The sequence below is a fragment of the Corvus brachyrhynchos genome, unplaced genomic scaffold, assembly GCF_000691975.1.
Source record: "Corvus brachyrhynchos isolate BGI_N302 unplaced genomic scaffold, ASM69197v1 scaffold1, whole genome shotgun sequence".
Taxonomy (NCBI): domain Eukaryota; kingdom Metazoa; phylum Chordata; class Aves; order Passeriformes; family Corvidae; genus Corvus; species Corvus brachyrhynchos.
This window is the reverse complement of record NW_008237222.1, coordinates 7,535,356-7,558,562: the sequence shown is the minus strand read 5'-3', so window position 1 is coordinate 7,558,562 and position 23,207 is coordinate 7,535,356. Positions and strand designations below refer to the sequence as shown.

The 23,207-nt window shown below is 37.1% G+C and overlaps 1 long non-coding RNA gene across 2 annotated transcripts in view; it reads left to right on the top strand.

Moving 5' to 3' along the window:
- The first annotated feature begins 16,000 nt into the window (after positions 1–16,000).
- LOC108445404 overlaps positions 16,001–23,207 on the top strand; it is a 57,168-nt gene continuing 49,961 nt past the window's right edge. For both annotated transcript variants that reach the window (XR_001860249.1, XR_001860251.1), the window contains exon 1: positions 16,001–17,308. This is a non-coding gene — a long non-coding RNA (uncharacterized LOC108445404). The remainder of the gene's footprint in view (positions 17,309–23,207) is intronic.

Sequence of the window (23,207 nt, the reverse complement as noted above, 5' to 3'; positions counted from 1 at the left end):
TCTTTCCCTGTAGAGTTTAGTTCCTATATCTTCTCTCAATCCCTTTCTTCCAGAGCAAAGCAATATTGCAACACGAACAGCCATGCTTGGCCCTTCAGGAAGATCGAAAAAGCAACAGGATGGGCAGCATGTTCATGTGTGACTGGGAGTCCGTAGGGACGTCCAGGCATGTCGGTGCCCCTGGCAAACTGTGCAGGATGAATCCCACTGCAGGACCTCCCCCTGCAAACCTGAGAGGGGGCAGGAGCCCAGCCTCACCTCGGGAGTGGTGGTTATTGAATGCTCACATGCTGGACAGGAGAAGTTTATCTCAGCCCTTTCAACTCTAAAAGCTGCATTTGTAATTCGTCTGAATGGAAATATTGTGGAGAATGAGAAGGAGCAAAATAGACTTTTTGGTTTTGCTGACAACCCTGTGGTTTAACAGTGGCCTTGGACACAGAAAACCCAGGATTATGTTTCACCTCCAGATAACTCTGAGTAATCACATCTACAAATCAGTGGTGAAAATGAGTAATTTGTGATTCAGGTTGAGAATAGACTTTAGTCTGGGTCTTTTAGTGTTCCTGGCTGTGTTACGCAGACATACACTCACATGTGTGGGCATTTTCACCATATTTGCCAGGAAAAGGAGGCAGACATACACTCACATGTGTGGGCATTTTCACATTTGCCAGGAAAAGGAACAAAAGCAAACCAAACAAAACTAGATACGAAGATGTGAAGTCTTGAAAATTAATGTAGCATGGAATTATTGTCCTCCAGTCAGCTTTAATTGCTAGTGCAACAATTGATGATTAGAATTCAAAAATTCATATCCCACAAGTATTCTTCAATTTTTGTTTATAATTTTTCATCCCATCAGATCCTCCTCACAGTAAGTTTATTTATCAGAGTGTTCATGGAAAGTAGAGCCCAAAGGGGATGTAAATACAAAGTAAGTGAATTTGTTTAAATATTTAAATCAACATTTGTGTGATGTATTATTCTAGCTCCAGTCAGTGTTCTGGAGTAAAGTGGGATGAAAAACAATTTTCAGAGGAAATTTTTAAAGATGGAAGTTAATTATAATTCAAATGCCTAAACTGTATTATGTAAATAATAATTCTTTTTGCTATTTTGAGTTGAGAAATTTGTTAACATCTATTACAAAGAAGTATTTACATCATTAAAAAAATATGTTTAAAATTCAGTGCTTAAACTCGGTAACAAAAGTTTGAACATATATTCAAACTTGAAAAGTATTTCTATGCTTTCAATTATTTTATTTTTTAAAAATGAAATGCATCTAGTTCTATTTTGGACTTTTAATTTGTTAGAAAATGTTAAATTAACTTGAATATTTTCCAAATATGTTGAAATATGATACTAATCTAATGCAGTGAAAATTTAATTATAAACTCTGTGCAAATGCATTATAATAAAGTTTTTTTCATCCAGAAAGGAAAGTATGTGTGCTCTTGTAAGCAGACTAGCACTGTTGCTTAGTATCTCAATGTTGCCTTTCAGTTTTGAAAAAGAAAAGGAAATATTTTTAACTGTACTAAAAAGTTTGTGATGTGGGTGGGGAATTTTGGGAGGGTGACTGTAAAACTCCATGCTCACCCCAAATGTATTTATGTACAGCTGCACAGTTTTTTGTTATGAATTCATTTTAGCCATGTTTGCTGCTTACCTGCTGTCAACGCAGCAGGAACCAAAGTCATCTGTGTCTGCTGCAGTTATTTCAATTCTTTTCTTATTAAATGTGTGTTTCAAATGACTGGCACCACAGATTACATTCCCAGTAGACTCTTAGACTTTTGCTTAAATTCATGTAGATCGAGAGTTATCCTAAAATCAGCAAGACATTTTCATTATGTAAAGTTAAGCATATGTTCAAGTGTTTGTATTATCAGGGCTAATCCATAAAATTGAGAAGAAAATAGAATACACAAATATACAACATTTTTATAGGAACCTATAACTGTATAAACTTAAAGGGAATGGGTATTTTAAACATTAATCATGTATGTGTATGTATGATACATATTTGTATTAAATTGAACCAGCTCAGATTTTGAAACTGGCATCATCAGCGCTAAATACATGTCAGAAACAAATATATAACTCCTTTTTCTTCCCAAAAATGGGTTTCAGTAATACCTGTTGCAAGGAGATGTGATTAACACTGCTTGGGCCCTGTGGCATTATATTTTTTATTTATTTATTTCTGAGTGAATCCCTAATCCCTGCTTAATTTTATGAACTGTCAAAATGATTCTAAATATCTCTCTGGTTTGCATTTTCACCTCAGGACAGGAGTCCAGAGGTACAGATTTGTTGTACAACAGTGGACTTCAGGCAATTTTCATCTTTTAATACCTACAGCATCCAAGGTTGAATTTGTAATAATCACCAGATTATCTCTAAAGGATCTTCCTGTTACACTTGCAAATAGTTCTGCAGAAAAATGCAAAAGATATAGAAGAAAAATAATTGATTAGATGCAGGAGATCATTTTGTCACATAATCCCAGATGGAATAGAAAAAAAATGTGGATTTCTTTTTTTTTTTTTTTAATGACAGTTGAAAGATATTATAGGAAAGATACTTGCTATTCTAGTTAAGTCATATGCTGGTTCCAGTCCCCTGGTTAGATTTTAAAATGCCATAAGAAAATGTGCAAAAATAACACTGTAGCTAGAATTTTATTTTAGAATGGGTATGGATTGTTCAAGTGGTGTGTACAACCATGACAGCTAACAAAGCAATGTGCCTCCACTGCTATTGATATGGCAGGTATAAAGAAAAAGAAGGTGCAGACAGAAGTTAACTATAGGTGAGATTATTATTCTTTTTAAAAGAATATGAATAGACTTCCATTATATTTTAGGGAGCTATGAACTAATTGGGTGATATTTAAAGTGAGAAAGGGAAACAGAATATGGCAACAGATTCCACATAGTAATTATCTATCTGAGAGTCAGGTGATGGGAACCACAAAGATTTAATAAATGTTGATAAATAATTTACATTTATTATTGGTATCATAAATGAGATCTAATTCAGGTATAATTTTTGGGCTGTGAAAATTTTCTGTAGTTTGTATTTTACTAAGAGATTGAACATCATCTCTTTCTCAGAGCTGGGATGTGATTCTAATTTTGCTCATATTATAAAAAATTCAATTGAATTCCACTTATGGCATCAATTGAAATTCACACCAAAATAATTGATCAAATCAAGGAAGATGGACTGAAAAAATTTTTAGGCTCTGCCTTTGATTTGAAATGTTTTTTTTCCTTTATGCACTCACATAAATCTTAACGTTTTAAAAGGTGAGGTATCCTTTGTTGGTCCAGGACAGAGGATGTATGGCACTTAGCCTGCTAGTACAGAAGCTTTAATATGTGAAAGTGGGACAGGGGAAGCCACACATGTGTGTCATTAAGGGAACCAAGAAAGGATGGCTCTCTGGGCAGGTCAAAAGGCAAAAAGAATTGATCAGAGTTTCTGTGTCTGAACACTGCATTTGAGGGCAAGTCAGTGTCTGTTGCAGAAGGAAGTTGTGAGTTGAATTACATGGTTAAAGGATTAGTATTTTGAAAAATAGAAAAAAAATAAAGATGTATTTCCTATTTTTCCTACGTCTAAGGGAGTCAAGCTTCAGATGGGGTAATAGAAAGTAATCCAGAGGAAAAATACCTGTCTGTTGCCCAGAAAATACAGCATTTATTATTGTAAAGTAATATATCATACTGAAGTCACCCTGCATAGCCTGTCTCCTGAAGCACGTGTTGGGCAGCCTGGAAGAAACTTGGTCTGTCTCCTGTAGAGTTTTCTTGCTGCTTAGAAAGAAAGGCAGGCTATCCCATGAACCTTTATCTGTAATTGGAGATGAAAGAACAACACTTCTCTTCTCTGAGCTCCACCCTAAACAGCATGAAAGAGACCAAAACTTATGAACCTGGGAATAATTAAAACAGAGCCAGCAGCGGAAGGGTAGAACATGAAATCTTTCTGAAGCAGCACACATATCTACTCTCATCCTGCTGCTGAGGACAAAATGTCATAAACTTAGGAAATTCTAACCCTGATTTCTAGCAGAAGATTGAAATTTTTTTTTTTTCCACTTGTACGTAGTTAAGAATGTTAAAATGAAAGTCAAAAAAACCCCAACAATACAAAAGCAAAAACCAAACCAGGATATTGAAACTGCATCTACTTTCTACTTGTATGTTTTGATGAATGTAGGAGAAAGCATTTGGGAAATTTGAAATTGGGAAGCCAGGTGATGAAATTATCATCTTTGTCCAGATATATAGAGACATTAGGTAGTCATCAAATATTGATGATGCATTAAAGGTATAAGGCAGAGCACTCCATTTGTTTGTTTTGTTTGGCCAATGTGTTAAGTAGAATAACTTATGAGAAATGTTAGAATTCATCCCTTCTACTCCTTTTGTTAACAGGTTAGCGCTCCACCAATTCATGTATCGAAGGCTTTATGTATTATTAATCAAAAGAGTTAAAAAGTCAATCCAATCTGGTTATATACAGTAGTTCTTGTGGTTTTCAAACCTTTAAATAATTTATGGTGTCATCACTTTCCCAGTGGATATCAGGCTAGTTGAGTGTCTGGAATCAGAATCCCACTGGGAAAAAAAGAAACATAGTCAGAAAAAGTAGTAATTTTTTTTTTAATAATAGCAACTCCAGCCTATTGTATCATCACTATCAGTCTCTAGAGAGGCCATTTCTCTGAAAGAGAAGTTTTTCTTATACGAATCCTTTTGGGATCAAACAATCCTGACAAATCTATACCTACATATTGTTCTAACTGGATAAGGGAGTGTGTGTGTGTTGAGCACACATGGAGGTTTGTTCTGTCTCTTTTGAAGTGGTAAGCCCCCACAGTTGATCATTGTAATCTGAAATGGCTATTTTTTTTTTTTTCTGTAAGTATGCCTCAAATTAATTCAGCCATTTTTGATTATGTGAATACTGGGGAATCTACTTTTGAGCTTTTAAATCTTTCTAGGTATTCAAGAATACAATAAAAAAGTGATTTAAAATAACACATTTGATTTAGAAGTATGTTAGAGAAATAATGACATTATTTTATGTGATAAAATACCAGATTCTGCCTTCCCAAGAAAGGGACTTGACTTCTATTATTGAATAAACTGCTACCATATATTTAACATATAACCTTCTTTCAGAATTAAAAACCTCCTTTCAACCCAGAAAATCATATATTCTTTCTCCATGCAAAACAAGGTCATTGAAGACCAGGTGTATGACAGGTACTCTGCTAGTTCCCCAGCAGATTATGAATTTTTATACCTCTTTGTTTTGCACTGTATCTTGCAAAAGACGTCCCATGCAAAGCCTTTTTTTTTTTTCTTGAATCTCTCAATAAAAAATTCAGGAAGCATCAGTGAAGAGAATTGTCCTGTGATCTTTTACAACAGCTGATTTTCCCTTTAGCTGCCAGCTGGCCATACCCACTGACTTCAACCAGGTTCACAGTTCTTCCTGCTGCATCCAGATCCTGCTTTCTACTTGTCTAGGAAACTTTGCCTCCTGACCCTACAACAGTCTGTACAGTTGTTAACAGAATGGAGTGAATGACAAGTATGCATTTCTGCATGCAGCCTGCCAGCCAAACTAGCAACCTTCTGCTGGGGTTCAGAATTATGCATTTATATAAACTAAGACTGGCCTTAAATGTAAGTCAGGGAAGTAATCTTTCTATGAATGTGAAATGTTTATCCTACAATTATGAAGTGAGACTGAGAAAATTTGCTAGATGAGGGAAGTGGACATTTCACTTACAGAATCAAGATTTGAGTTCCTTTAAAAACAGAGACAAAATCTGAAACATAAAATTTAACAGTATAAAACATGAAAAAAAATGTGAAGGATTTAGGTGCATGCATATCATAAAACTCCCTCAGTACCACTAACTCAGCTGTATTGATGACACGTATTGACTCATATTCTGCTTTCAGCAACACTTGTGTAAATCCAGGGTACTGCAACTTCAGTCACTTCGGAGCAATTGCTCTTGATTTACACTCCTGTAACTGACAGCGTTTGACCCTTAGACTATACATATATCTTAAATTATGCATTTAGCTTCCTGAGCCACAACTGAACAATAAGGCAGTGTATATATCATCTGGTATGTACCATACATCAGTTTAATGTGGACATTTTAGTTCTGCATTTCTTCTACTCTTGTGCTGCCATTCTCATACTTGAAAGAGTATTAAATTTTATGCATGTATACATATACACACACACACATAGGCACTTTTAAAAAAATTGTGTGATTCTTAGATCATGTATGGCTCCAGAATGCTGTGCAGTTCTCTCATCTTTCCTAAACAATGTGTGCAAAAAAATGGTTAAGAACTGCATGACTCTTTAAATTGATCTTAATTAGCACTCTATAAGTGATCAGAACCAATCTTACTGTTCACAAGGATATTCCTCTCCTAGTTCCTATCTCCAAACAGGGGCGCGGTTGCTCACTGAACACATGAACATGTCTCAGTACAGGTTTACTGAGATGAGGAAGAAGAACAGAGGCGTCCTGGGTCCTCTGTTGGTTTTGGCCATATTTATGAAGCAATTTCTCCCTTTATATGGTGGGGTCATACCTGTGAATCTCTTCCCAGGGTAGGTCTGGCTGAATTTCACAATATCAGCCTTATCTTGCCAATGCTCTGCCTAGTGCCAGCTTGCACAATGATTATCCTGCAATCACACTCCCAGAAACTTCTGCTGAAAACAAAAGGTGCTTCCAGAAATACCTTGAGAGACAATTAGCACATCAACTTAGGTGCCCTGCTTTAGCTTCCTCTGAAGACAACTCCTCCTGAACAGCTCCAAAACACAATGACCCCAAATAATTATTCTGTCCTATACTCACTCTTTATACAATGAGAACATTGTAGCCACAGTGAAGATGAGGCCAAGAGCAGAAAAATTATGTACACATCTTTGGAAACTTAGGAATGATCTTAAGCTTTTGGCTTCTTTTTTCTCTCAGTAATATAGAGCACTTCATTCTAGTAACACTTCACATTTCCACAGACTTCTTTCTAAAGAGACTAAACCTGCAGGGCTTGTGTCATTTCTGTGGTTCCTACAGGCTTCCAAGAGGCAGATATACTCTGCAAAAAAATTGAAAGAAGCAGGCATATTTTAAAATTGGATCACTAAGACATGAAAATAGGAATTAATTTTATTTGTAGGCAAAATCAGAAGGAAAAGAGAAGAAAGTTTAACAGAAAAGCAATAAAGTTTTGGACAGTTCACAAGGTCTAGCAGCCTGTGGGCCAAACAATAAGCAATTTGTTGAGGAAGAGAGAATAAAGACATTCTTTCAGGCTGGCCGGCTGGCATGGTGAGCTGCCCATTGTGCTGCTGGCTGCGAGACCTGGGATTAGGGAGCAACTCAGGTTCCCAGGCTTGGCACCAATGGAAACTCAACTTTATGTATTTAGTCTTTGAACAGAAGAAGAGGTCACAGTTCAGTACCATTTGAGAGCTGATATACCAAACAGCACTAGTACTGGCTCCAGAGGATGAATGTTCATCTGCCCATTTGGTCAAAGGTGAGCTGCCCTAATAATGCCTCTAGCAAGGTAGAAAAGATAAAAAAGCTTGGAAAGCATAGTTGGAATGGGGGAGGAAGTGAAAAGGCAAAATACAGTCATAACAACAATCTGCTCTGTGAAAGTCGCTCAGTGGGTTAGAATCAAATAATACAGTATATAAAAAGATACATTAAAAATATTCTTGTTATTCATGCAATTTTTTAAAATCAGATTTATTTCTGCATTAAGAAAAGCAAAGGTAGAGAAACAAAGGGTGGTTCTTTGCTATACTAAAGCATGGGTTTTTTCAAAATAAAAAAAAAAAGGCAGAAAAGCTGGAACGGAGTAATAAAATCCAAATAGTTATAAATAAAGTATATATTACAAGGTTCATCACACCAAATGTATTCCTCAAGAGTCAATAAGTGGGAAAAACTAAACTACATTAGCACCCCTAATGTCCAGAAATTATTACACTCTGATGACTATGAGGAGCACTAACTTAGGAACTGACATTCTCTCTGGATAGGCATTTGTTGTAGATATTCCAAAAGAGGAAAACCCCATTCTCTGAAATGGTAGGTAACCCTTGTCAGGGGAACTCAAATAATCAGACCTTTTTTGACTACCCCAATTAATTGAAATACTTACTGGAAATGCAGAGCGAATAATAGCAAAAATTTTATATTGATAACAGACAACTTAGTAGAAGAATTAAGTTCTTTGCTGATACTGTTCCTGTTCCTGTTTTGGTAATTTTATGCAGATCTAGGGGAAATTTTAATAAATTAGTGATCCAATCTCATGGTTATATTTAAAAATTAATTTTCTTGAGTCATGTGCACTAGAATTCTACACTTAATGTTTTTTTCACTTCCTGAAAATATCCACAGGATTGAGTTTTTCCAGAATACATATTTCAGAAAGAAATGTTGATGCTTGCATGTGTGAATGTGAAATTTAGAAGATCTAAAAATTTAGAAGATCTAGAAAGAAATGTCGATGCTTGCATGTGTGAATGTGAAATTTAGATCTAGAAAAAATCCCCAAATAAGTGATCAACAACCAACAGCTGCACCACTTGAATGTTCAGGCTCACTCTGAAAAGAATAAGGAAGACAAAAGTGCCGTTAAGCATACAGGAAGCCTTGCACATTTTTCCCTAATGAATACATTGGAGATAAATGAGTCTGTTTATGAGCATCTAGTGGACAGAAGAAGTATCTAAATTTGTCATCCTCTCTGGGGTATTAACTGAGTCAGGATAGCAAAATCTGGCCTTAGGAGAATTGCTCATTAAAGGCATTAAGTCCAGTTCTACCTTCTTAAGATAAACAGTAAATTTCAGAGTCAGGTTTTCCTGGTAAGAAGCTTTCAGGAGCAGCAATTTAAAAACTCTCCAAAGCACAACACTGCATGAGGGCTTGTGATTCACTCCACCTTTTGATTTTACATTAATCTCTTCTGTTTGATATTTTTCTCTTCTTCACAGACAGAGAAAAGAAATAGTCTTTTACAGAATGAGACCACAGGGTAACCAGGCTGAAGAATTATAACAACAGACATTATGAAAATCTGTAATTATTGGTTTGAGATTCCAGCACAAGAGAGAATGACACTTTGGGTTTCGGTTCTTCAGCTTCTGCTGATGTAAACTAAGCCCCAGGTCCAGCCCGGAAGTGGAAGATAGCACAGCACAGGAGTCATAGGACCTGCCCTCAGCAGAGTATTTCTGCATTTGCTTCTGAACAGTGATCTCTGCAAACTGCTTGACCTCAAATTCTTGCTGTGAGTTTTCCAGAGAGTTGAAATTGGGAGAGTTTCTTAAGACAACTGAATGCTAAGCCTTCTTGCCAGTAGAAAAGCTGGAGAGAGGAAGGATGCTCCCTCAGTTTTGGTGGGACTCTTAACCCCTGGTGTCAAAGAACCACCAAATTCTCCTCACAAGGAACCCAGTGACAAATGGCATGAAGAGTCAGTGGCATGGCCAGTGATGGCCAGAGGTGACATGCCTTAGAAAATTTGTGTCCAATGAGGTCATGGAGCTTGCTGTGTAGTGTACTGTTGATTCACGTCTATCCTAAATTAAACAGCGTCAGTCCTTGGCTTGAAAGTTTCTGTGCAGTAGATACCACATCCTCCTTTAGGTTTTCTCTGTACGTGCCGGCAAGGGTTTTTACCTCTGCTGTGTCTGAGCATTGCTGTCAGAGTAATATGAAACAGCAGCAATTAATCATCTACTTTGGGAGCGTAGTTCAGATTAACTTTATGAGGAACTTGAATGTGAGCTTGAAATTCTGAAAAAACCTTCAAGCCATCTAATCTGAGAGAACAAATCATCTACTAATGCCTTTTTTTTTTTCAGTATAGATTAACTTTATGTATAGAGCTTAGAAAGGGGTTTTCCATATCTTTCTTTTTTGGTCTTGTTGTGCTTTCATCTTTGCTGCAATTCTGCTCCCCTCCAGTGTCAGTTCTCACACATCTCTCATCTGTGCATTTTGATGCATGCCTGTCCTATGACTGCTGTCACCTGCATGTGCCTGGTATAGGCCCCACATCACACCCCTCCCCTTTTCTCTTGCTGCCTCTGTCTCTTTCTCAGACCACAGGGGCCACACGATCACCACTTTCTCAGTGTGGCATTTCCTTCTGTGCGTTGCTCTCGCGTGTTGTTTATCTCTCAGAAGGATTGCAGCTATAGATAGCATCAGTGGAACTGTATCTGTCTAGGAGCAGATGTCTACCTCTGCCCTATCATCTTAATTGCCCTGCTGTGGCTCACCTTCCAGAAGCCTTTTTTTTCTCCTGTCCTACTTTTTTTCCCCCCTCCAATTTTGCAAATGATTAGTTCAAAACCAGCAGGACTCAGGTTATAGTCATAGGACTTAGCTGGGCATATTTAATCTTTTAAGGAGAGAGAATGCCTTTGGCTCCTAACCTACTGGACAGTATTTTCTAAGGTCGTTGAAGTTTTGTCTTACATTTTCATTTTATAGTGAATTAGGTAAACATTACTGAAAGAGAAACTAGAGAAGTAGGAAATTATTATAAAAGTATCAGTCAAAACCAAAGTGTTACAATCTGGACTAGGAGGATAAGCAACTAATGTAAATAACTATATATGACAGAGACATACTCTTACCTGTTTCTAGGGTGTTGATAATTTAGAGTTTGATTTTTTTTTGAGAGAGAGAAAATTGAATCACTCAGCATTTCAGAAGATTCTTCTATGTAAAAAAATTGAAAGGTATTCATTTGGCAAATTATACCTTTCAGTCATTCTAGTTTCACATTGATCAACAGTAAAATATGGATTTGTATTAGTTTGGGACTAAAATTTATACTATGGGAAAGTAAAAAAAAAAAAAAATGAGCTGGCAAATGATTTATCCATTTTCCATTGTAACTACTTTAGGCATTTTTTAGAGGGCTGAAAAAAGTGTTTGTATCAGAAAGCCATGCTTCAATTATCTATGTTTGCCATGTGACAGAGATAGGTTTGAAAAGTATCCAGGCTTCAGTTAGCTCAGACTTAGCCTGAAGTTCACAATAAAATTTGAATCAAGTTTCCTTTCAGTTTTTGAAATCATGCTGTGGAAAGGGTTTAGTATTCTCATCCAAAAATATTTGGTCCTTTTGATGAACTAACACAAATACAGTATTTTAGCAGGTGCATACACAACAACATACACATTCACTGTCAGTGATAAATTAAAATTAATCAACTATTACCATGCTAGTATATAAACTACTACAATTATTTCCAATCACAGGCAATACAAATCAACAGAAAAGTAGCACTCTGATGCACCAAGCTAGAAGAACTTTTATTTTAAATACTTATGTGCATATAAACCATAATTTGTATCTCCCACCCTGTCTCCTTTTTTTCATAGGAAGGACTTTCCAATGCAGGATGGGAATATCCTGTACCCAGCATTGGGAATGTGCCTGTCATAAGACATCTAACTTCTATCAGAGCTATTTACAGAAATTCTGGCAAAGTTAAATTAATTTTTTCATTCCTTACCCACTTCCCACCCCATTCCCCTTGCTCCTGCCCCATGACAATTATGCTCTCTTTTGCTGCATTTAATGTCTTCTTAAGATATCTCCTCACTTCTTCAGTATCTTGAGAAAAGCTGAAGCTCTTTGTGCTCTATTTCAGGCACTGCACTAATACAAGTTTCAAAATAAGTCAAATTCAGTGCAGAATCTTCATCTGGATTTTTTTTTCCTTTACTCTTTCACCTCAGCTTTTTAAAACAGATTAAATTTAGTCCAGAATTGCCCTTGCAAAGACAGTATCTTTTTACACATCATAATCATTTCCGAAGTGTCAGCAAAACAAGGATTTTTTTACAACAGCAGCAGCAACAGCAAAATCGTACAGTTTTGGGAGGTGAGGTTCAATCTCTCTTGGTATTTCATCAGAGCTGTTAATTAAATTTCACTTGATAATATTTACCGCAGGTCATGTTGAACCCTCCGCCCTCCCCTTTACAGATATACACACACATACAGACACAAAAAAGTCAGACCTCAGGAAAGAAAGTGAAGCTTTTAAATCTATTTGCAATTGTAGCAGTTCTACTTTCAGAGTCTTCATCTGATTTTCAGAATTCTTAGTGACAAAATAACAAAACAGAAAGATTTAATCAAGACAGCGTTACAATCAGGTAAATTTTTAGTAAATATAAATTATTGATATTTAGCAGTTAAAAATAAACTCATAAATTCAACAAAAAGCCCCAAGAATGACCCCACTTATTTTCCTTAGAAATATTGGTAAAATTACAAACTTAGATAAAACTGTGGGTCAGACAGATACCTCCCAGAGTCTCTCTGATCCTGGAGATAAATGTAGTTCTTCATCTGCCTTTCTCTTTAGCTTCAAAGATCTCTAGACAGTTATTCTTGATTTCAAGCAAGTGTCCCTTTTTCTGTATCGACATCCCTTTTATCTGACCACTGCAGCAGTACCAGAGGGTACCTACATTTCTGTAAGTTTCTTAAGACCTGAGCTAGCTTTCCATTAATGTCCATTATTTACAGGGACTATATTTATTTTGATATTTGAGTTCTAAAAGTTCTGGGAAGCCTAGATATCTTTTCAGTTAGCTGCAACAAGAAATAACAGAAAGAAATAATTTTTGCTGCAAAATATTTGGGGTAAGGCAACCTGCTAAGCCTCCTGCTGCCTTGGGAGACAGACAACAGTCATAGACTGCTTCCTCAGCTCAACCACTGATATTCTGTGAGGTGTTTTGGACAAGTTACTAGACTTTTCTTTTGCTTCTATTATCCTTTGGAAAAGGATGTCAGTGATAAAACTTCTTTCCACCACCTTTTTTTTTTTTTTTAAATCTTTCCTTATTAGATTTTTTAAAAGACTGATGCTGGCTTTTGTGTGTCAGCAGAACTAGGCTATACTAGGCTATACTTAGAATTTCTAGCCATTCTATAATCCTAGTGATAAGAATAGTAAATATCTGAATGATTAATTGATGTGAAGAGGAATTTGGAGCTAATCTTAAGCCTCAAATGAATCCAAATTGTTTAGATGGCAGTAGTCCAGACATTCAGAGCCATATCTGAATTTCTTTCAAGTATGAAATGTTTGGGTAGTTCAAGCCCAAAGGACTTAATTATCTTCATGACTAAACTTGTAGTATCTCCATGGAATTGGAAATTCCTCCCTATTTATGCAGGCAAAATAGGGCTACATGTAAGAACAATGTGAATCAGGAGACTGGGATCAGGCCGCCATGTGTTCACTATCATGGGCCATAACTTAGGGAAAGTGAGCTGTAGAAGAAGCACTATTCAGGGAAGTGCTGCCCAACATCCCTTTCTGGTCATTTCTGCCTTAGCAGCCACCCAAAGTGGATCCATTTAGTCTCTCACTGTTATTCCCCACTGATAATAGCATTATGTGATTTGAATGTGGACAGAAGGTTCGTTCTTCACACCTCTTCCCAATTTTTCTTTTCCTGTTTCTGGTGTGACAATAAATTTTGGCAGCATACAGTGCCAACTGAGCCAGTATCAGCATCCACTATTATTACGCTGAATACAGTATCTAGAACCACTGTTGTATGTGCACATTATGAGTTGCTCAGGCCTGTGCTTCTGATGCTCACAATTCAGTGTGACAAAAAGGAAGAATTTTGGAAAACTCAATCTGTGCATCTAAATGTGGGTAGAAGAAGCTGGGTAGCTGAGGAAGTGTTTCATAAGGCATAGGCACTATAAACTGACTCAGCATGAATGGATACCGACTATTCTCTGACAGAGAAAGGAAGAAGTGAATGCAAACCTGCATGAAGTGCTCTAAGACCTTGTTCTGTACTGCACTGGCTGACCTCCTCAGACAACAAGGCACTGAGGCTTTAGAGATGAACCAGCTTTCTCAATCCCTGAGTTCACCTTACTGACCAACTCTGTAAAATTTCAATTGTAGTGATTTCTGCAGATGAAGTCTGTCCATTTGGTGACTCTCAATGGGATAACATAAAAAAAAGTTTAACATAAAAAACTTTGCCTTCCACGTGTGCTAGAGAGTTATTTCTTTTCCCACTTTTTTAACTGTTATGTTTTTTTTTTCTATTTCGTCTTGTGTTGCCCCTGTAACATCTACAGTGTATACACACTTTTACTGGAGCCCCCGTACAATCCTTGCAGACTGCATTTAGAAGAAGACACTGGGATTGCACAGACCTTTCCCTGAATATAGCAACTGAACTTTGAAGTATTTGTTGGTCCAGCTTTAAAACAACCCCATACATAGAAGAGCACTTTTGAAGATGGCTATACTGTTCTATTACCTGTTTGTTCTGTGGGGACGACCTACTGTTCTCAAAAGCATCAAATTGGCTCTTCATATCAAGTCTATCATTAGCAATGTTTTTCATGAATTTATGGCAAGAAATTATGGAAATAACATTGTTTTCTGCATAGACTTGAAAAAAAAATTGTTTTCAAAAGGGTATTCTTTTAAATATTTCATAAGAACATGTTGATTTTAATGATTTCTTAAGGGAAATATTTCAGTGATTTAAAATCAAAATAAAATAATTAATTTCTGCTTTTGTCTTCCAAATTTATTCTTCTAACATTTGTATTTTATTTTGTATTAAAATTTTACATCATATATATATTTAATATTTCAAACTGATCAGTGAAAAATTTTTTTACTCTACTGAAGCAATTTAACGGTATCAAAACAAATGTATTGTTCCACTTGTTGGAAATAAATACTTTTGAAGTTCTCCCCTGTTGCTCTGTGAATGTGGAGTTCTACATTTTGTCCTAGATAGGCACAAAGGGAAAACTCGAAAAGTCAGGATTCATTCTACCATTCCTAGGATGAAAACTGGCTGTTTTCAGAAGAAAAATGGGCAAAAGAAATACCACAGGAAAAAAAAAGAAGCAACACCTCTTCATGTTGCCTTAGACAACTCACTGGCCTTTGACAATTTACCATACTGTCCAGCTCTGTCCCTTCAGTACTAAGGCTGCTCCTCATTTTTTTGTGTTTTTCATGAGCCATACACCTAACCATAAGAGAGCATTAAATTTTAAGAGTTGCTCAAATACATTTTTTCCACTAACCAAGTCATTTTGCAAAACAAACATCAGTCTTTTAAGTTAGGACATTCTTTATGAGAGGTGACATGTTTGAGAGAGAATAAAGTAAAATGTTATTTACCCACTGAATGATGGAGTCATGGCCATCAGCATTACACAGAAACATTTGTGAATTATACGAGTATCTCAACTTTAGAAAAAGAAAGAGAGAAAAAAATAAATTACTTGGCCTGTCATTAGGGAAGCTCTAGCAATAGCAGCAGGGAAGAGGGTAAAGAATCCAAAAAATAAAAGACAGAGAAAAAGATAAAATCTGATTAATGGAGTTTGTAGATTGGAAAGCCTATCTGTGGTTCATTTAAACATGAATACCTAATGCAAGGCTAGGCAATCCCTTATAGCACTGACTTCTAGAAACTGTAAAAAAAGATCATGCTTTAGTCCTGCTATTACTTTGCCTTGATGATAGGAGAATATGAATGCTGTTTGAAAGATAGTACCATTTCTTTGATACATCAAAAAGCACTCTGCAGTAGACTACTACTTTAGTGGGACACTTATAGTCAAAACCAGTATTTGACTATGTTCCTAATGTCATATTACAATGACAGACGCTCAAGGTATATCAATTTAATCTTAGTTCAAAAAAATCTTTTAGTTCTGCTGTAGAGAAGTCAAAATGGACTTTTATAGTTTTTCAGCTTGAAATTGGACAACGAACAACTTTTATAGTAAAAATGAAATGCAGAATATGGCTGAAAGGGTAATCATATTAGGATTTAAAAAATAAAGCACTTGCTATTTATTTGGCCTAAGTTTCCAAATAGGAAACTATGCTAACAAGAATGAGATTACACAATTAAAAATCAAGTCTTCTCACTACTAAAAGAGAGTGGCTCTTCATTTCTTGTTCACTTGTTTTATAATGTTTAAGGATAATGGATGCTTTGAAATGAATCCTGATATACCTCGATGGAAATGAGAACTAGGCTCACTTCGTAGATGTTTGACTTAACAGTTTTGTATATGGCTCAGTATAATGTGAATAAATTTTGAGTCAGCTTGTACTTTTTAAAACTTCATCAGTGTAATATTTTGTGTTAAAAAAAAAAAGAAAAAAAGAAAAAAAGAAAGTGTTCATTTGTAGAATTACAACATGTAAAAAGTTCTTACAAAGGATAGGTGTTACCAGCCTCTGGTTTCACCAGATTGTAAAATGAATCGGTGGAGTGAGTCACACATTTCAGTCACAGTACCTGGCAGCCAATTCATTACTCACAAAGAGATACAGAAATGGAGTGTACGTACACTCATCACCAATAAAACATTTAACAGGTTTTCTTGACTTTAAAAAAAAATTCCATGTCTAGATATAACCCAGCTCAAGATTCAACTATGTAATTTAAACGACTGGCCCTAGAGATCAAAAAACACATACTGCAGATAATGTAGGTTCTCTCTGCATGTGTACAGCCTTTTCTAGGTAGCATTGTAACTGTATGCAAAGACAAAAGGTGTGAAATCATATCACTTCAGAAAGCAGGTTTCTTTTCCTGTCAAACACTGCACTTGGAGGCTTCTTGTTGTTCAATTTTTACAATATTTGCTATGTTTGATTGGGAAGCCTCATCCCAGGAGGAAAACTGCCTTCCAGCTTCCTCTTTTTCAGATCTATTGGGACCTCTTAGTGGTGGCAACAGTGACCAAAAACCCCCAAGCCCTAGCGATTCACAAGTCTGTACAATTTCTCATTTTTCCTTTCCTGTCATGGTTACAATAATGAAATTCTGTGGAGTATTGTGGAAGTAAACTATCCAACTCTTTGGTTTGCTTAAGAGGTAGTTTGTGGTCGGGTATCAAACAGACGTGTCGAATTACCTAACTTTAATTTCAAGTAATTGGTGAACAGAATTACCCTCAGGGTTGAGGGAATTATAAACAACGCAGCTCCTGGTAATTTTCTCCCCTCTGGATAGAGCCAAGTGGAAATTGCTGCTAGTGGGTATGTTACAGCTGCTTGTGACATTCTGAGAAGGTGGATATTTGCAAATAATACAGTTCATTTGACCCTCGCTGCTTGGCAATGAAAGAAAAACTATCTGAAGTACTTTCTTGGGGTTTTGGTAAGCACTATCCTTCTTTCCTGTGATTTCTGCAATAATCATTTAAGTGCTGGCAATAATTTGAGACAATTTCTTTTGAATAAGTTTTCATATGCACAGCATTAGTCTAATAAAAAGGACAATCCAGACTTGACCTCAAATGCTGCTCTTTAACTAACATTATGTCTGCAAAAGAAACATAAAGCTTATACTGATTAGGCAGAAAAAGAAATAATAATATGCATGATATGCCCTGTATGCATTTTGTTTATCCTAATTGTTATGAAGGGGGCGATGTGGAAGAATTCATGGGATTTTCACTTCCCAAAAGATTTTCTGTTGTCAATTCAAAGGACCTGATTCTGGTATCACTTACACTGTATTTCCTTGACTTGAACGGGTTTAATTTCTTTTTATGTAGGAAATGTCAACATACTCTCTTCATGTTATTCTATTCTGGACTCTCAAAATCAAGAAGTGAGGATAAATTCAAATCAGTTTGAGATAAATACCTGAGCTCAAGTGGTCTCTTTCAGACTTGATTGGCATTAAGTGGGAACCCAGCAGGTCTGTCAAAGCCTTTCTTAATATAAACCAGTCAGATTATTTGGGATGTCTCCATCTCTACACTTCATGTGTTGCTCTGTTTCCTCTGTTTGTTCTGATCACTGCTGAGACTGATGGGATTTTTGTTGCTTTTATACCAAACAACAGCCTATCCACCAGGCCACCTGTCCCCTTAAGGGCCTTTATGAAACAGTCTGTTGACCACAAAACTAACCACCAGTTGCTGAGTCAGGCTCATATGCAGAAGCAGAGGAATGATGGCCACACAATTTTTAAGTCCATGTTTAGAAAGTTAATGTTTCTGGACTGCTATAGCAGTTAACAACATGCATATGGTATACATTCAAACCCTCAAACTGAAAACCTTGAAAAGCACACTGCAGGCACACAAGCCAAAGCCTGATGACTAAGAATTCAGCAAGCACCAGTCAGAACGTTGTGACTATGAGGCCACACAGCCCATAGTTAAAGACAGTAGGGCTGAGGTTCCCCATGGTCCGACACTGCACTCCTGAGGAGAGCAGAAGAAAAAGTGACATAGTCCACTGTAGGTGAGTTAAAAAAGGCTTTCAGCGTCTTAGTATATTATTGATAAAGGTGACAGTTGGTCAAAACTTGTAGATCCCAGATTTTGTGGAACAGCTAAGTATATCAGTGCTCAAAAGAAAAAAAAGCTTTAGGAAGAACAAAATTTTCAGTAGACTCTACTTAATATTGCTACGACTTTTACATGGTGAATTGCTGCTGTTTGCAAGATGAAACAATATACTAGGGGAAAAAAATAGGGGTTTAATTTTATGTTCTATATCTCTTTTCCAGGCTATTGTTAAGGGACAAAGGAAACCAAGAACCATATTGTAAGGCTTTGTGTGGCTGTGCCTTGAAATTTTTATTTCAAATAAAAATTGAATTTGAACTCTTCTAATACAAGAGATGAAAGGCATTACTGTGTTGACTTCTACATCAACTGCTGTAGTAATGAAGAGCGGCAATCCAGGCTCTCTCACTGAACAAAGATTTGGTTTTGCATGATGAAGTGTTTCTTTCAAGCGAGGGAGAAATCAGATATGAGATTTTTTTACTTTCTGGTGCCACGGGACATTCAGTGTCTTACTAGTTCAGCTGTACACTGCCTCCATTTTGTTTGGTAACTGTTCATAATTTAACCAGGGACTGTTCTCTTTTATTTGCAAATGGTCTCTGCCTTCCTCAGTTTAGAGTGCCATCCATAAGTGTCTGTGAGAGTGTTTGCTAATGCTTAGTTATTCTTATGGACAAATATTTCCGTGCTTGCAAGATAGGTAGTTCTAGATAGACAGAACTATTTCTCCATAAGGACAGTGATATTTGTGGGAGTTTTGTGGGGATGTCTCTAAGGAAAGCCAAAAATAACCCATGGTCAGTTTCTGTGGGTTTCAGATCACATGTGAGAGGCTGAGAGTCAAGTCTTGGGCCTGCACATCTTGTTTTATTCCAGTTGAGATCAACGGGCAGATAGAGATTTGGCCCCAGGTGTTTTGAGCCTTTCCTTCCTTTTTAACTAGAGCTCACCTTATCACCCCCAAACTGTTTCAAACTCATCAGCTTTCAACTGTGGGAAACACTGAACAACTGAGTGAAGCCCTGTCTGTTTATGGGAAGCTGCTGCTGTGAGTGTCTGTCTGCACCAGTTACACCTCAGCCCCACTTCCTTCTGGCAGTACCCGTTAGCAGCACATGGCCCTCAGCAAACCTGCCCCATCAAAACCTCTTGATAGGTGCAGGATAGCATTTCAGCTGAAGTGCCTGGGCTTTGACATTTCTTTTTCAGCTGGTAAAAGCTCTCTTTGGATCTTTCAGTTATTTGATTTTTCTTTTCCTTTATTTATTTACTACTGAGCTATCTATGAGCAACTGGAGGAGACAAAACTCATTCTCTGGGATTTTCAAACTTCGAGAAAGCTATAAGACAGGAGGTTCTGCAAGCTGAAGTATTTCCTTTTTATTTTTTTCTATTTTATTACTCATTTACTATTTAATGTTAAAACTTCTTACATATAAAATCTTAGTTCCAGTGGCATATTTTCTCCAAACACTAATTCATTCATGTTTGTGGTATAGCTTAAGACTAAGTGAAGAACTTTCAGTTTTCTCTTCTTTTCCTTTAATTTCTTGATAATACAGAAGCAACATCACCAACACACTTTGTTCCTTCTTTTCATACTCCTTGCACTGATGAAATAAAGCACGCTAAAAATGTGTAAAGCCTCTAAAATGTAGGAGTGGCTTAAAAAGTGAGATATGTTTCTTTGTTTACAGTGATTTTAGAGTTTATATTCATCAAAATTTCAAGCTCTATTTGTTCAGTGCATGCTAAAAACATTTTATTCTGTACTGAGATCTAAAATGCTCCTGAAAGCACTTGAGTCCAGTAGTTATGAATGTAAAACAATAAAAAACTCACAGTGAAACTCTCACAACTATCAGCAGGTCTCTCAGGTTAATAAGCAGAAATTTTTTGTAAAAAAAAATAAAAAAAAAAAAAAAAAAAAGGCCAAGCAGTTTAATATTTTATATTCTACATTACCATTTTTACAAAAAGATAACTAGTGTAACCTACTACATTTAATTTTTAATTAACATTAAAAAGTGAGTTTTAGTTTAATCCTGTTCTCTGGTTTAGCTCAGAAGTTTATACAGAAGTCTTAGGAGTGGCTATGTCTCCTGATTTCCCCAGATCTGGTCATTCTGATTTGATATTCAAGTTCTATAATTCTGTACAAGTCATTTCTCCTGAAGTTTACAGTGATATTCTTTCATTGAGAAAACATCTTTTTCTCCTCCTTCTACTGTACCCATTTTAAGGCTAGTTAGAAAAAATTAGTGTTAAATAAAAAAACCACAGGGGCTATGTTTGCAGTGTCATAGAATCACTAAGGTTGGAAAAGACCTTTAGGATCATCAAATACAACCATTTACTTATCACTGCTAAGTCCACCACTAAACCATGTTTCCTAAGCACCACATCAACATGCCTTTTAAATACCCTCAGGGTTGGTTACTCAACCACTTTCCTGGGCAGCCAGTTCAAAGGCTAGACCACCCTTTCAGCAAACAAATTTTTCCTAATATTCAATGTAAAACTCCCCTGGCACAATTTGATGTCATTTCAATTTGTCCTATAGCTCATTACCTAGGAAAAGAGACTGACATTCACCTGGCTACAACCTCCTTTCAGGCAGTTGTAGAGTGCAATAAGGTTCCCCCTGAACCTTCTTTTCTCCAGGCTGAACAACCCCAGCTCCCTCAACCACTCCTCATAAGAGCTTCTCCAAACCTTTAGATTCCCTTCTCTGGACATGCTCCAGCACCTCATTGTTTTTCTTGTCGTGAGGGGCCCAAAACTGAGCACAGAATTCCAGGTGCAGCCCCACCATTGCTGAGTATGATCACTGTCCTGGCTGTGCTGGACACACTATTTCTGATATAAGACAAGGTGCCATTGACCTTCTTGGCCACCCGGGCACACTGTCCAGGTAGACAACATTCACAGCCTTTCCCTCATCCACTAAGCAGGTCACCTTGTCACAGAAAAAATCAGGTTGTTAAAATAAGCATAGGACCTGTCTGAAATCCATGCTGAATGGCCCTGATCACCTGGTTGTCCTGTATGTGCTGTGTGATGGCACTGAAGATGATCTGCTCCATCACCTTCCCTGGCACCAAGGTCAGGCTGACAGGCCTGTAGTTCACCAGATCCTCTTTCTGGCTCTTAATGTAGATGGGTGTCACATTTGCCAACTTCCAGCCAACTGGCACCTTCCTGGTAAGCCAGGACCAATGATAAATGATGGAAAATGGCTCTTTGACCACTTCTGTCAGCTCCCTCAGTACCCTTGGGTGGATCCCATCCAGCCCCATAGGCTTGTGTATGTCTAGCTGGTGTAGCAGCTTGCTGACCAGTTCTCCTTGGATTATGGGAGCTCCATTCTGCTCCGTGTCCTTGTCTTCCACACTTAAGGAGCTGAGTACCTGAGGATAACTCGTCTTCCTATTAAAGGTTGAAGGAAAGAAGGCATGAATTACCTGAGCCTTTTCCTCATCCTTTGTCACTATGTTTCTCCCTCCATCTGATAAAGGATAGAGATTTTCTTTATCCCTCCTTTTGGTGCTGAGGTATTTACAGAAATATTTTTATTGTCTTTTATGCCAATAGCCAGATTAAATTGACTCTTCTAATTTCCCCCCCGCACAACCTCACATCATCCCTTTAGTTCTCCTGAGTGGCCTGCCCCTCCATTGAAAGGTCATAAACTCTCCTGTTTTCCCGAGCTCCAGCCAAAGCTCTCTGCTCAGCCAGGCTGATCACCCTGGACCAGGGAAGTTCAGAGAGGTAATAACCTCTCACCACTGGTTAGAGGCATTCATGCAGTGTAAACATGAGCATGTCCTCTGTCTGAGTCCCACCAAGTTAATAAAGGACATGAAGGGCAACGAAGAGCACTCATTTTGATCTGGCTGAGAACAAAACCACAGTATTATTTCTTTGCAGTCGTAGCACAATATCTTTTTCTGTTCTTTCAGCCAGGAAGACAGCATTATGACTTTGTTGAGCCATGTTTAGTCATACACATTTTAGAAACGGTAGGGTTTTTTCCTTTGATAAAGGTTTTTTCTGATTATGAGAGAACACAAACTCGGCTCTCCTTTAAGAATGTTTAATGTTCCAGCTCAGAAAGCAAGTTCAAAAAGAGCTCCAAAGGTGTTAAAACCCTACTGGATAACAATAAAGAAAACAAATTCTTATAGCACACAATAAAGCCAAGGCATTAAGAAAGACAGCAACACAGAAATATTGAGACTCACGTGATGCCAAATTATCAGCCACCCTCCTCTGTCCGTTCAACCAGAGACCAAATATCGTGGCTCTTCGTGAAAGGGGCCTGAATTAAAATATATACAACTCAATCCTCTGGAATATAATGCTTGAAACAAATATGACTAGGCAGAGAGAGGGTGCAGTAAGCAAACTGAAACATCAAAAAAAATTAAGAAGCTAAAACCAAAAAGTCCTTGACATATCACTAAAGGGTAAGAAACTCTCCACAATATAACAATTCTCTGTGCACAGAAACCTCACCTTCAACGATCTTTATAGTCTATATTGTGTATATTATTTACATCTGATCTTTCAGTTTAGTAAAACAAAAAAGCACCATCTGCCCAACCGCACTTTCCTTCCAGGAAATTGAAATGAGAACGGATGTTGTCTTTCGTGCTTATTTTCATTCTTTTTTTTCATGTTTAACTCTTTGTACAGTCAGCACACTCTCAAAATGAAATGTAAACCAACATATTCCTTAGCCACTCTTTC